We start from the raw sequence: 10875 nt of genomic DNA, 5'->3' as shown, positions 1-10875 counted from the left end.
GTTTGAGTTTTCTTTGTTTCTTGTATATCAGTTTAATTTATTCATTGAGTGGGATGCCCATTATTTATGATCCAACATAAAAGTGACATTTCTTCATTAAATAAAATGAATGGCCTGATTGGACAAATACACGTAACTGATTTTCTCAAGTTCTAAATCATGAAAGAGTTAGAAGGTCAAAATTGCATTGCTAAACTGTCATTCGCCTATGAAAATCCACTTACAGTAGTTTGGCATTTGTGAATCTCAAACGGCTTGCGATTTGTGAAGTGAGAAGTTATATTAACTGCCATTTTATTAATTGTATTTCTAAATAAACCCCCATTTTTCAGCTGTGGCAATAAACGTCGTGTAAAAGATCCTGAGCAAATGCCCAGATCCAGATTTCTATTCAGTACTCAGTCTGCTCAGCCAACCGTATCAACACATATCCTATTTTGTATGAATAGCTGGAATCGTGTAGTGTTTGCGGCTGTAGCAAGTAGCCAGGATTTCTGTCTGTTTGTTGACTGAACTTTGTGTACATTCCAATGTTCAACACTGTGGTTTTAGTTGCTGACCCTATTCTACAAGGAGACTCTTTTAGAACCAACTCGTAGGTATGTTCCCCTCACCACCACAGAACTTCCAAACTGCAACACGGAGCTTTATTTATCTCCATCTCCTGAAGTTGATGGCTTAATTTGAGGTGTTGTCCCGCAGGTAGCAGCAACCTTCCACTACCTCACCGAAAGATGAATATCCGAAATCTATTTGCCGTTGCGAGGCATTGCAGGCCACATTGCATTGCTTTGTTTTTGCAACTATTTTCAGTTGCGCAAATCTACTTTGCTGGCAGAGTGTGAATAAAGCATGCATCAATGTTCCTAATACAGTGCACATAATGTGTGAATGGGGTGAGCATTAGATCTTAGTTTATGGAAGAGTTTGTGGCTATTCTAATGAATGACGTATTTCTGTCGTTAGACTCAGTGCGGGGTATGTTTGTTACAGTAAGGGTAACGATCTTACAATCTGTTTGGCTGCACTTCTGAACTTTCATAGTACTGGTGAGTCAATCCATGCCCCCTGAACTTTTTATTTATTCATTCATGGGATGTGGGCATCACTACCTAGGCCAGCATTTATTGCCCATCCTTGAGGGCATTTAAGAGTCACATGTAGGCCAGACCAGGTAAGGGCGGCAGATTTCCTCCTCTGACGCAACTGTGCCTTTAAGAAATGTATTTTAATCATGTTTTTTTGCGGTTCTTTTAAGAGAGTCTTTTGTGCTGGGTGCCGAGCAGTCTGAGCTGATGTCCTTTTATTGTTGTTAGAGTCTTTGTTTAGTTTTAATTTGGGCCTAATACACTCCCCTGGACTTTACGGCCTTTTTGAATGTTGATTTACAACTGTTTGGTGGGTCAGGTGCTTTGGACAGTTTTTTTTCTTCATCGGGAAATCCAGATTTCAGTTTTTAGTTAGAAGCTGCTGGACTTCAGACTGCAAAGAGTGTTTTTGTCTCTCTCCCTGGTTTGGAAATTCTGCTGGCTAGTTGGAAGCAGTCTTTCTTGCCTCTCTGAACTGAAGATTTTGCTGTCTAAAAGCTGGAGGCCAACAGTGGCTCTATCCCTACCTCGAGGTGTGCTGGGAACTCCAGGATGGGGAAGACACAGTTTCAATTCTCCATCCAAAGGAGGAAACTACAGAGGGGGTTGGAAAGCTGCAAGACCCAGCATCGCGAGATTTATTATTTTCTGTGCTAAACCAGGAATGGGTGTTAGTTTGTAAGAAGGTTGTTTGATTGGAATAGTACATTGAGCTGGTAAGGTTTATACAATATCATGGCTTTTTTTCTTGTTTGTAATTGGTAAAAGTTCTGGCTAATTTTATTTCTATGTGTTACTTATATTCTTTGTTTGGTAAAAACTCCCTAGTGGGTCATTTGAATAACCCATAGAGTGAAACATCTAATGCTTACCTGTGCCAAAATTCAAAGGGCAAAACGTATGACCTAGGCTGACTTCATAAAACGCTTTGGAGTTTCTGACCTGGATTATAACATTCCCCTGAAGGACATTAGTGAACCAGATGGGTTTTTATGACAATGGTGATCAGTAGTCTTTTAATTTGGGATTTTTTTTATTGAATTCAAATTTCACCGTCTGCGTGGTGGGATTCAAACCCAGGTCCCCAGAGCATTACCATGGGTCTCTGGATTACCAGTTCAGTGACAATACCACTATGCCACTGCCTCACCTTGCCTACATATGGGATATTAACAATGAAGTGGCCAGATGTTGCCAGTAGGCCGAAACTGTGAACCAGGCTTTGAGGAATTTCAGCTGGTTCCACCTCAGTGAGTGCATTCTACTTCAAAGGAAGACATTTTTGGTCATTGTTTTTTATTCATTAATGGGACATGGGCGTCGCTGGCTAGCCAGCATTTATTATCCATCCCTTGTTGCCCTTGGAGGGCAGTTGAGAGTCAACCATATTGTTGTGGCTCTGGAGTCACATGTAGGCTAGACCGGGTATGGATGGCAAATTACCTTCCCTAAAGGACATTTATGAATCAGATGGGTTTTTCTGACAATCGATTCATGGTCATCAGTAGGTTCTTAATTCTAGATTTTTTAAATATTGAATTCAAATTCCACTATCTGCCGTGGTGGGATTTGAACCCAGGCCCCCAGAACATTAGCCGAGTTTCTGGATTGATTAGCGATAATGCCACTAGGCCATTGCCTCCCCTGAGTAATGCTACGATTCAAATTGACTGTGAGGGACAGATCGAATGCTCATTGCCCAAGTTCAATGTGTTGTTGTGCTACAGATATGAAGACTCTCAGAAACATGCAGAATACCTATGAATTTTCTCAGTTTGAAAAAAGAAAGCAAAACCATAAATAATTTCATTTGTCTTAGTGATCACCTGGCCTAACCACGGCTTAGAAAATTTACTACTTTTAAAAAGCCTTTAATTCCCAGTTGGCATATTCTCAATGCTGAAAATGTATCAATTTACAAGAATTTAGACTGAATAATTCAGCCAAGAATTTTCTTTTACCTCACTCTAAGGAACAACAAATGTGCTTTCGAAGTAGTAAAGGTGCAGACTTTCAAAACATGCAAAAGTAAGTTTTGGTGTTGTGAACTTCTTCACTTTTACATTTTCCTCCCGTTCCCTTCTCCTCTCCTGAAAACAGAGGGTGGTTTATGACTACCAGCCGCCTGTGTCTTATTGGCTCGAATGGTCAACATTCAAATGCAAGTTGTCACAAGCTTCTTCTCTACTCTCACCTTAGCCTCAGTGAATGTGGCTAGTTGTTGCTGACAACAAAGCAAACTGCATGAACTGAAGGCCCCTGCACCCTTACCATTACTGTTCGGATTCACACACTCACCCAGTCCATGTTACAGGCGCTCAACCGTATAGTTCATAGTCAAACTTCCCGTGAATTGAAACATGACTTCAGTATCTAGAATATTAATTCTAGGGGCGACACGATGGCATCGCGGTGAGCACTGTTGCCTTACAGTGCCAGGAACCCAGGTTCAATTCCGACCTTGGGTGACTGTCTATCTGGAGTTCTCTCCGTGTCTGCGTGGGTTTCCTCCCATAATCCAAAGATGTGCTGGTTAAATTGATTGGCCATGCTAAATTGACCCTAGTGTCAGGGGGATTAGCAGGGTAAATATGTGGGGTTACAGGAATAAGGCCTGGGCGGGATTGTGGTCAGTGCAGACTCGATGGGCTGAATGGCCTCCTTCTGTACTGTAGGGATTCTATAATTCTATGAATATCAGGTTCTCAGCTGAAGAATGAAGTAATTTATCATGGATGTCTGGACTGGGAATAGTGCAGCAAACCTTCCCACGTACATTGCTGATCTGCTGATGGACAGACTAACAGATTCATTTCTGTGTATTAAGAAAATGAAACAAAAGTATGAGAAAGTCAATTTATTAGATAGATTACAATGTATTTAACTTACTTTTACAGCTTTTATTCAAAAGCACTTGTTGATGTCCCATCTGCAGCTTTCTTCGGTAAATTTGGAGCATACAAAGTTTGGCATGAAGAGAATCTTTCTTGAATGTTCTACTAGCCGGTGATAGAGAGCAGTGGAGGTAGAAATCACTGCAGATCACAAGACCCCCATGGGGGAAAAAAGGTGCTCTCTGTATTAATTGATGCTGTCCATCAAAGTAGATTTCAAAGGCATAAGGATTGTCTGAGGGAGGATTGTGTCTTTTTAATTTCTTCCTTAACCAGTGACTATAAGCAAAGTTGATTCACTGCCACTCCACACCCGAATCTCCTCGAAACTGGCACCTAGCGTGCAAAAAGTGAAAAAAATATTTTTAAATGATGAGGTTACTGGGATAGCTACCTGTGAAAAACATGCAATATGGTAATTCCTCTGATTGGAATAGACAAGGGGATCCTTTGGGTCTGTCACACTCATTTCCTAAAAGTGGATATGAATACCAGATGCTGATATATCACCAGTGACACTCCCCATCATGTTCAATCATAAATTACACACCAAGCAGTAGCAGGAATCTCCTGAGAAAAGGGCAGCACAAGATTTTTTTTACAGCAAAAGTGTAGATTGTTAGCGCTTATGTTACAATAGCAGATTAACGGAGTAACTGAGAACCAAAAAAAGGTAATGAAAAGTGACCACCACTACATGAAAATTCTTTGAATATACATCATTCGGCTGTAGACTGAGCATTCAGCGTTGTTGCTGTTACTGTCTCTGATTTCTCATGAACCCATCCACTTGCGCAAAACAACTTCAGGACTGCAGCATTTCCGAGCAGTATTGAAGGAGCATTCCTCAGTTTGGGGTGCCATTTTATGAATGGCGGCAGCAGGAGGTTGAGACCCTTAAGTGGGCATTATAGAATCATAGAATCACTACAGTGCAGAAGGAGGCCATTTGGCCCATCGAATCTGCACTGACCACAATCCCACCCAGGTCCTATTCCCGTGACCCCACATATTTACCCTGGTAATCCCCTGACACTAGGGTCAATTTAGCATGGCCAATTAATCTAACCTGCACATCTTTGGATTTTGGGAGGAAACAGGAGCACCCAGAAGAAACCCACGCAGACACGGGGAGAATGTGCAAACTCCACACAGACAGTGACCCAAAGCCGGAATTGAACCCGGGTCCCTGGCACTGTGAGGTAGCAGTGCTAACCACTGTGCCACCCTGCTGCACCATTGTTACATTTATACAAACAATTTTAATTTTGTGACTACATTGAAATTGTTAATGTTAAAATAAACAATTTCCTACATCATTGCTCAGTCAAAACCAAGTCTAGTCTTCAATTGAAATAAGGAAAAAGAGTGGGAGATATTTTGACCAGGGATGCAGGTGTAATGCAGGTCCTATTTTAAAGTCATCTAACACTACTTTTACGTTCATGTAATGTTGGACTTTATGTTATTTAGTATACCAGAAATGCTGTTCCTTTGTGCACATCCTGCCATCTTTTCAATTATAAATTCCGGTGTTCACATTTATAATGGTGATAGCAAAAGTAAACTTGTCATGCTATAAATATATCATTCTTAATGTGGAGATGTTGTGGGCATAATTAGTGAAGTCCACATCATGGCATAATTAGTGCCTGGGCATGAAGGCCATTCTGCAGTCTTCCCACCCTGGATTTAATGGGGAGGGGGGGGTGAGAACAGGAAGGCAGCAGGGCCTCCTCCTGGAATCCGCCCACCTGAGTAAATCTGTCCCCTCCCCCTGGGCCTCGAAGCTCGCCACCGGGGGAGGGATATGGAGGCATTAAATTCTTCCCACCTCCCCCCCCCACACTCACACACACACACACACTCACCTCTGTCTTCACGTTGGAATATAAAATGGGACTTCACCTGCCCTATCATGTGGATGGAATAGATTTCAGGGTACCACTTTGAGGAAGAGCAGAGGAGTTCTCTCCAGTGGCCTGGCCAATATTTACTCCCCTATCCACATCACCAAAAACATCTGGTCATCATCATGTTTCTGCTTCTGGGAACTTGCTGGGTGTAAATGTCACATTTCCTACATTACAACAGTGACTATACCTCCAAAGTCCTGTAGTATTGAAAAATGCCAATATCACAGAATCCCTACAGTGCAGGAAGAGACCATTCAGCCCATCGAGTCTGCACCGCTAACAATCCCACCCAGGCCCCATCCCCGTAAACCCACGTATTTACCCTGCTAATCCCCCTGACACTAAGGTACAATTTCACATGACCAATCCACCCAACCCGCACACCTTTGGACTGTGGGTGGAAATCGGAGCACACAGAGGAAACCCACGCAGACACGGGAGAATGTGCAAACTCCACACAGACAATCACCTGAGGCTGGAATTGAACCTGGGTCCCTGGCACTGTGAGGCAGCAGTGTTAACCACTGTGCCACCGACCACCGTGCATAGGAATGCAAGTCTTTTATTATATATATTTCTATTGCCAGTAAGCGCAAATAATTTAGAAAGCAGGTCACTGCTAGGAACCGGTATTATGCTTCAGTGTTGACCATTACACTCAATTTAAGAGGAACTGGTAGTTTGCAATTCAGGCAAACATTTGGTGCCTTCATGGCGCTGTGGCACTGAAGGAAACTGCTTCCATGATCCGTGCTGAAATGGAAAGTTGAAGCCACTCCCCAAAACAAACAACAAAATATTTTTTCTATGCCGTGCAGATTTTCGACCTGCTTTTGTCTTAGGTCCCTGGTTATTTTCCTGTAAATTATGGAAACAATGAAATCCTTGTGCTAAGTAATGAAGAAATATTGTTAATTATGTCCTGGAGACCGGATAAAGAATTGGGTTAGAATGCTATGCTTTCACTCCTGGGATGCTAGCCTAGACTGCAAAAGATGAAATTCTCTTTCTCTTGGCTGCAGGATCTTGTCAGTTTGTCCAAGGTTAATAGTTCATGACGGCCTGCTCCGAAGTTACAGAACTACTCAGAATTCAACAAAGCCTTTGCAGCCTCGCCAAAGGACAGCTTGTGCAGCGACTGGAGAAGTTAGTATTATAGAAAGGGGTGCATTCCGCTGTGGTTCTGAGCGCACTTTTAGAATGCAGCGATTGTTTTATACCTGACCTGACTGAGATAGGCTCACTGGATTACAAAAAGGGTTTTTTTGGATGATGGGGATTGTTGCCCCAGCACACGAAGAGTCAGTGAAGAATTTGATGCTCTGAGAAGTGTTCCTTGGCTGGAGATGGGATTCCACCTGGTTTACGGGTGCAAGTCCCTCCTCAAAGAGCTGGGGGTGCCGCCTAATTTGAAAAGGGAATGCTCCCAGTGGTGCCGCCTGCAGTGGAGAGCTGTTGGGCTCTGATTTGCTGGCGGTTCTCAGGGTGGCGGGTTTCGACCCCTGAGGTCCGAGGCCCAAGCAGGGTGACCTGTCGGGCTTCTTCCTGTCAGTCTCAAAATTGGGAATGGGTGGGAAGCGTCCCTCAAGTGGTTAAAAAGGGTGGGCGAGCTACCCTAGTCCTCATTCCCTACACCTGCCCCCACCCAACAACCACCCACCCCTCACCACCCCGCAATAAAATTGTGGCCAGGAGGAGGCGGGGAAGGAGTGCCACCCAGAGAATTTAAGATTTTAAAAATTTTTATTCATGTCACAAGTAGGCTTATATTAACACTGCAATGAAGTTACTGTGAAAATCCCCTCGTCGTCATACTCTGGTGCCTGTTCAGGTACACTGAGGGAGAATTTAGCATAGCCAATGGACTTAACCAGCACGTCTTTCAGAGTGTGGGAGGAAACCGGAGCACCCAGAGGAAACCCACACAGACACGGGGAGAACGTGCAAACTCCACACACACAGTGACCCAAGCCGGGAATTGAACCCGGGTCCCTGGCACTGTGAGGCAGCAGTGCTAACCGCTGTGCACCATGCTGTGACCCCGCTCCCCGCCCCCCGCTCTCCCCACCCCAATAGGCACTGCCTCCTGGGCCATAAAATTCTGCCCCACCAAGTTTCTATTCACAGGACTGCCATTGCCACCATGACAAATGCAAACGTTTATAGTAACTTGTAACAAAAATACCATTTTGCAAGAAACAGCTCTTAACTCTGTGAAATCAATGAAATATTGTAAACTACTCACATTGAAGCCTGGGCTATTTTAACCCCTGGGCCTTATAACCATTATCAAAGACTGATTCCCACTCAAATCTGATGGAAGCGACAAGGAGGCCAATGCACGGAATGGGATTTGGACGGGTGGCCATTGTGGGGGACATGTGGTACCGGTCCTTGGCACCGGCACATGTCATTGGAAAATGATTGTGGTTATAGGTGGCCATGGAAGCATGGAATCCCAGAGCAGGGGAAGCCCAAGTGTGATCAGTAAATCGCTAAAGAATAAACTTACCACTGGGCCGAACTGGCAGGAGCACACTCCACAGAGTGCGTGATTCGCACGATCCCCTGAAATCTTTGACAATTTTACGGTACAAATAGAATGGGCAATTGGTTCTGGCCGAGTACTAGTTTACTTTACTGTGTACCTTGTGAGTTATAAGATTCATTCAATTTGGTATTTCACACTTACTTAATACATATTCTTCACGCAGACTTCCAGTAGACATTGTGTGAAAGAGCTGAAATGTGCAGAGAAGGAAGCTACAGAGCAAGATTGGATTCCCCTCCGTTATAAAGATGAATTTCCATTCTAAAGGCTGTTGCTCGATATAAAACTCCACTCAGCACAGTAACAATAGCACGCCCATTAAATACACTCACACTTTGAAAATGGACTGCAGATGAGAGTTTTGTATAACGGGTGGGTGATCTGTCCTACCCTGCCCTGCCTGCACCCCCATGCAGTGAAGACAGTTATCACCATAACCCTCAGGCAGTAGCAGTGTGTACTAGTGTATGGCATGCCTAAAGGAGGCGTGTCAGTTTGCCACTATACAGGCCTAACATTCGTTCCCTGTAGTTCAGTGACAGAAGGAAATCTGACATTTCCCTTGGTAGGAAGTAGGTAAAAACACAGGAATTTTTCAAAACCTCCAGCAACCAGTTTTATGCTCAGGAATAGGCTGGACACCTGTCCATCTGACCTTTTGCCTACGGCTGACATGAGAATGTAAGAAATAGGAGCCATTTGGCCCATCGAGCTTGCTCCGCCATTCAATAAGATCATGGCTGATCTTCAATCTCAATGCACTTTCCCACACGATTGCCATTTCTGTTGATTCCCTTAGAGTCCAAACCCTAACAGCTGTTGTCCTGAATACACTCTGCAACTGAATGTTCACAATTCGATTGGATATAGCGAATTCCAAAGTTTATAAAAATATCTGATCCCTTATCTGGAGACAATGCTCTCTACTTTAAGACTAACCAGGCAGGGGAAATAATCCCTCAGCATCCACCCTGTCCAACTCTCTCAGAATCTGATGTGTTTTAATAAGATCATTGTTCTAAATTCCAATAGGCCCAGTCTCTCCTCAGCATAGAAAACAATCCAGTAAACCATCACTCCAACATCCCTGAGGCAAATATTGTCTTTGTTAGGATAAATATGCAGCCAGTAATTAGTCCTTAAACTGTTTTATTTTGTGTGTGAGGTGCTGGCAGTTTTCACAGGGATGAGCAGGATTTGATAGTCCTTCTCAGCCAGATGTGGCTGGTTAAACCAGCTGTCCATTAGATCCATTCAAGCATATGACCCTTGGACTTATTGGAGTCGAGAGAGGACCATTCCAGGGGGAATGGCCAAGGGGAGAGAGAGTAATCATTTTAATGGAGACTAGGATGCCAAAAGTGGGGGTAATGGTGTGGCTGAAATGTTATGGTGAATGCAAGGCCAAAGGATGAAGATTTGGGATTTTGAGGTTGTAAGTGACTTGAGGGAGTGACTTTTCCAGGGGCGATACAGAAGCATTCATTCACTAGCACCTCACACACAAAGTAAAACAATTTAAGGATTGATGCTTAGAGCTCTGCTTGTCACTCAGTCAGTAAGTGCACCTTCCAGGGTGAAACTGGACCAAGGAAACGGGGGAGGGGTTTTGGTTCTGAACTGAGTCAGCTGATCTCAGTCAGAGCAGCAGTAGAAGGTCAATAGCTCGACTTGGTAAACTTTAGAGGGTAGCGATCAGCCAAGATGGGCACTCATACTTGGCTTTAGTACCTCTTACTGGAAAGTGGATATCGAGTGAAGGCAGAATTGGACTGAGATGTGAGACTGTGATGGAAATGGGAAGCCTCCTCACAGTTTGGTCAGGGATCACCTGAGAGATGTTCCCAGAACTCTGCAACAGCGATACCTGAACCTGTGATAACACTTCTGTGAAGCACCTTGTGATGTTTTACCACACTGAAGGCACAATATCATTCAAGTTGTTGTTGTAAGCCTAGTTGCTGCCTCCCCACCTCTCCCCCCAATCCCCCCCCCCCCCACAACTACCAGCAAAATTCCAACAGTGGAGTGGAAAAGGCTTCAAGGGAACCCCTGGCCTTCGAGTCGCTCACACATAAAGACTGCCCAGTTGGAGAAGCTGTTGGCATTCATGGAGAGTTAGCAACTTTTAGAAAAATGGGAAGAATACATGACGATGGAGAAAGCTATTCATTCCTATTAAAGGAATTAAATTCAGTCTGAGGTGTTTACTGCCGCATTGCTGAGTCCACCATCTGCATCTAAGCTAACACTAGTACAAAGTACTGAAACTGCATTTTTGCCAAGACTCTGTCTGCTTAATTTTGCAATGCAATTTGTAACCTCAGCTACTGGTCGCTTGCCATTCAGCTGAAAACAAATTACATTTCTGCTTACGCAAGAGCAACTCGCGTTTTACTCTGAAGTTATGGACTTTTGGATTGAAG

The 10875-nt window shown here is 43.8% G+C and overlaps 1 long non-coding RNA gene across 1 annotated transcript; it reads left to right on the top strand.

Annotated features, from left to right (window-relative positions):
• The first annotated feature begins 1514 nt into the window (after positions 1 to 1514).
• Positions 1515 to 10442, top strand: LOC144504439 (uncharacterized). The gene is made up of 3 exons (XR_013499633.1): positions 1515 to 2373; positions 6921 to 7044; positions 8613 to 10442. It is a non-coding gene; the product is annotated as an uncharacterized LOC144504439 (long non-coding RNA).
• The last annotated feature ends 433 nt before the right edge of the window (positions 10443 to 10875 follow it).

This window comes from Mustelus asterias, chromosome 15 (assembly GCF_964213995.1).
Source record: "Mustelus asterias chromosome 15, sMusAst1.hap1.1, whole genome shotgun sequence".
Classification (NCBI taxonomy): domain Eukaryota; kingdom Metazoa; phylum Chordata; class Chondrichthyes; order Carcharhiniformes; family Triakidae; genus Mustelus; species Mustelus asterias.
This window is presented reverse-complemented; position numbering and strand designations above follow the sequence as displayed.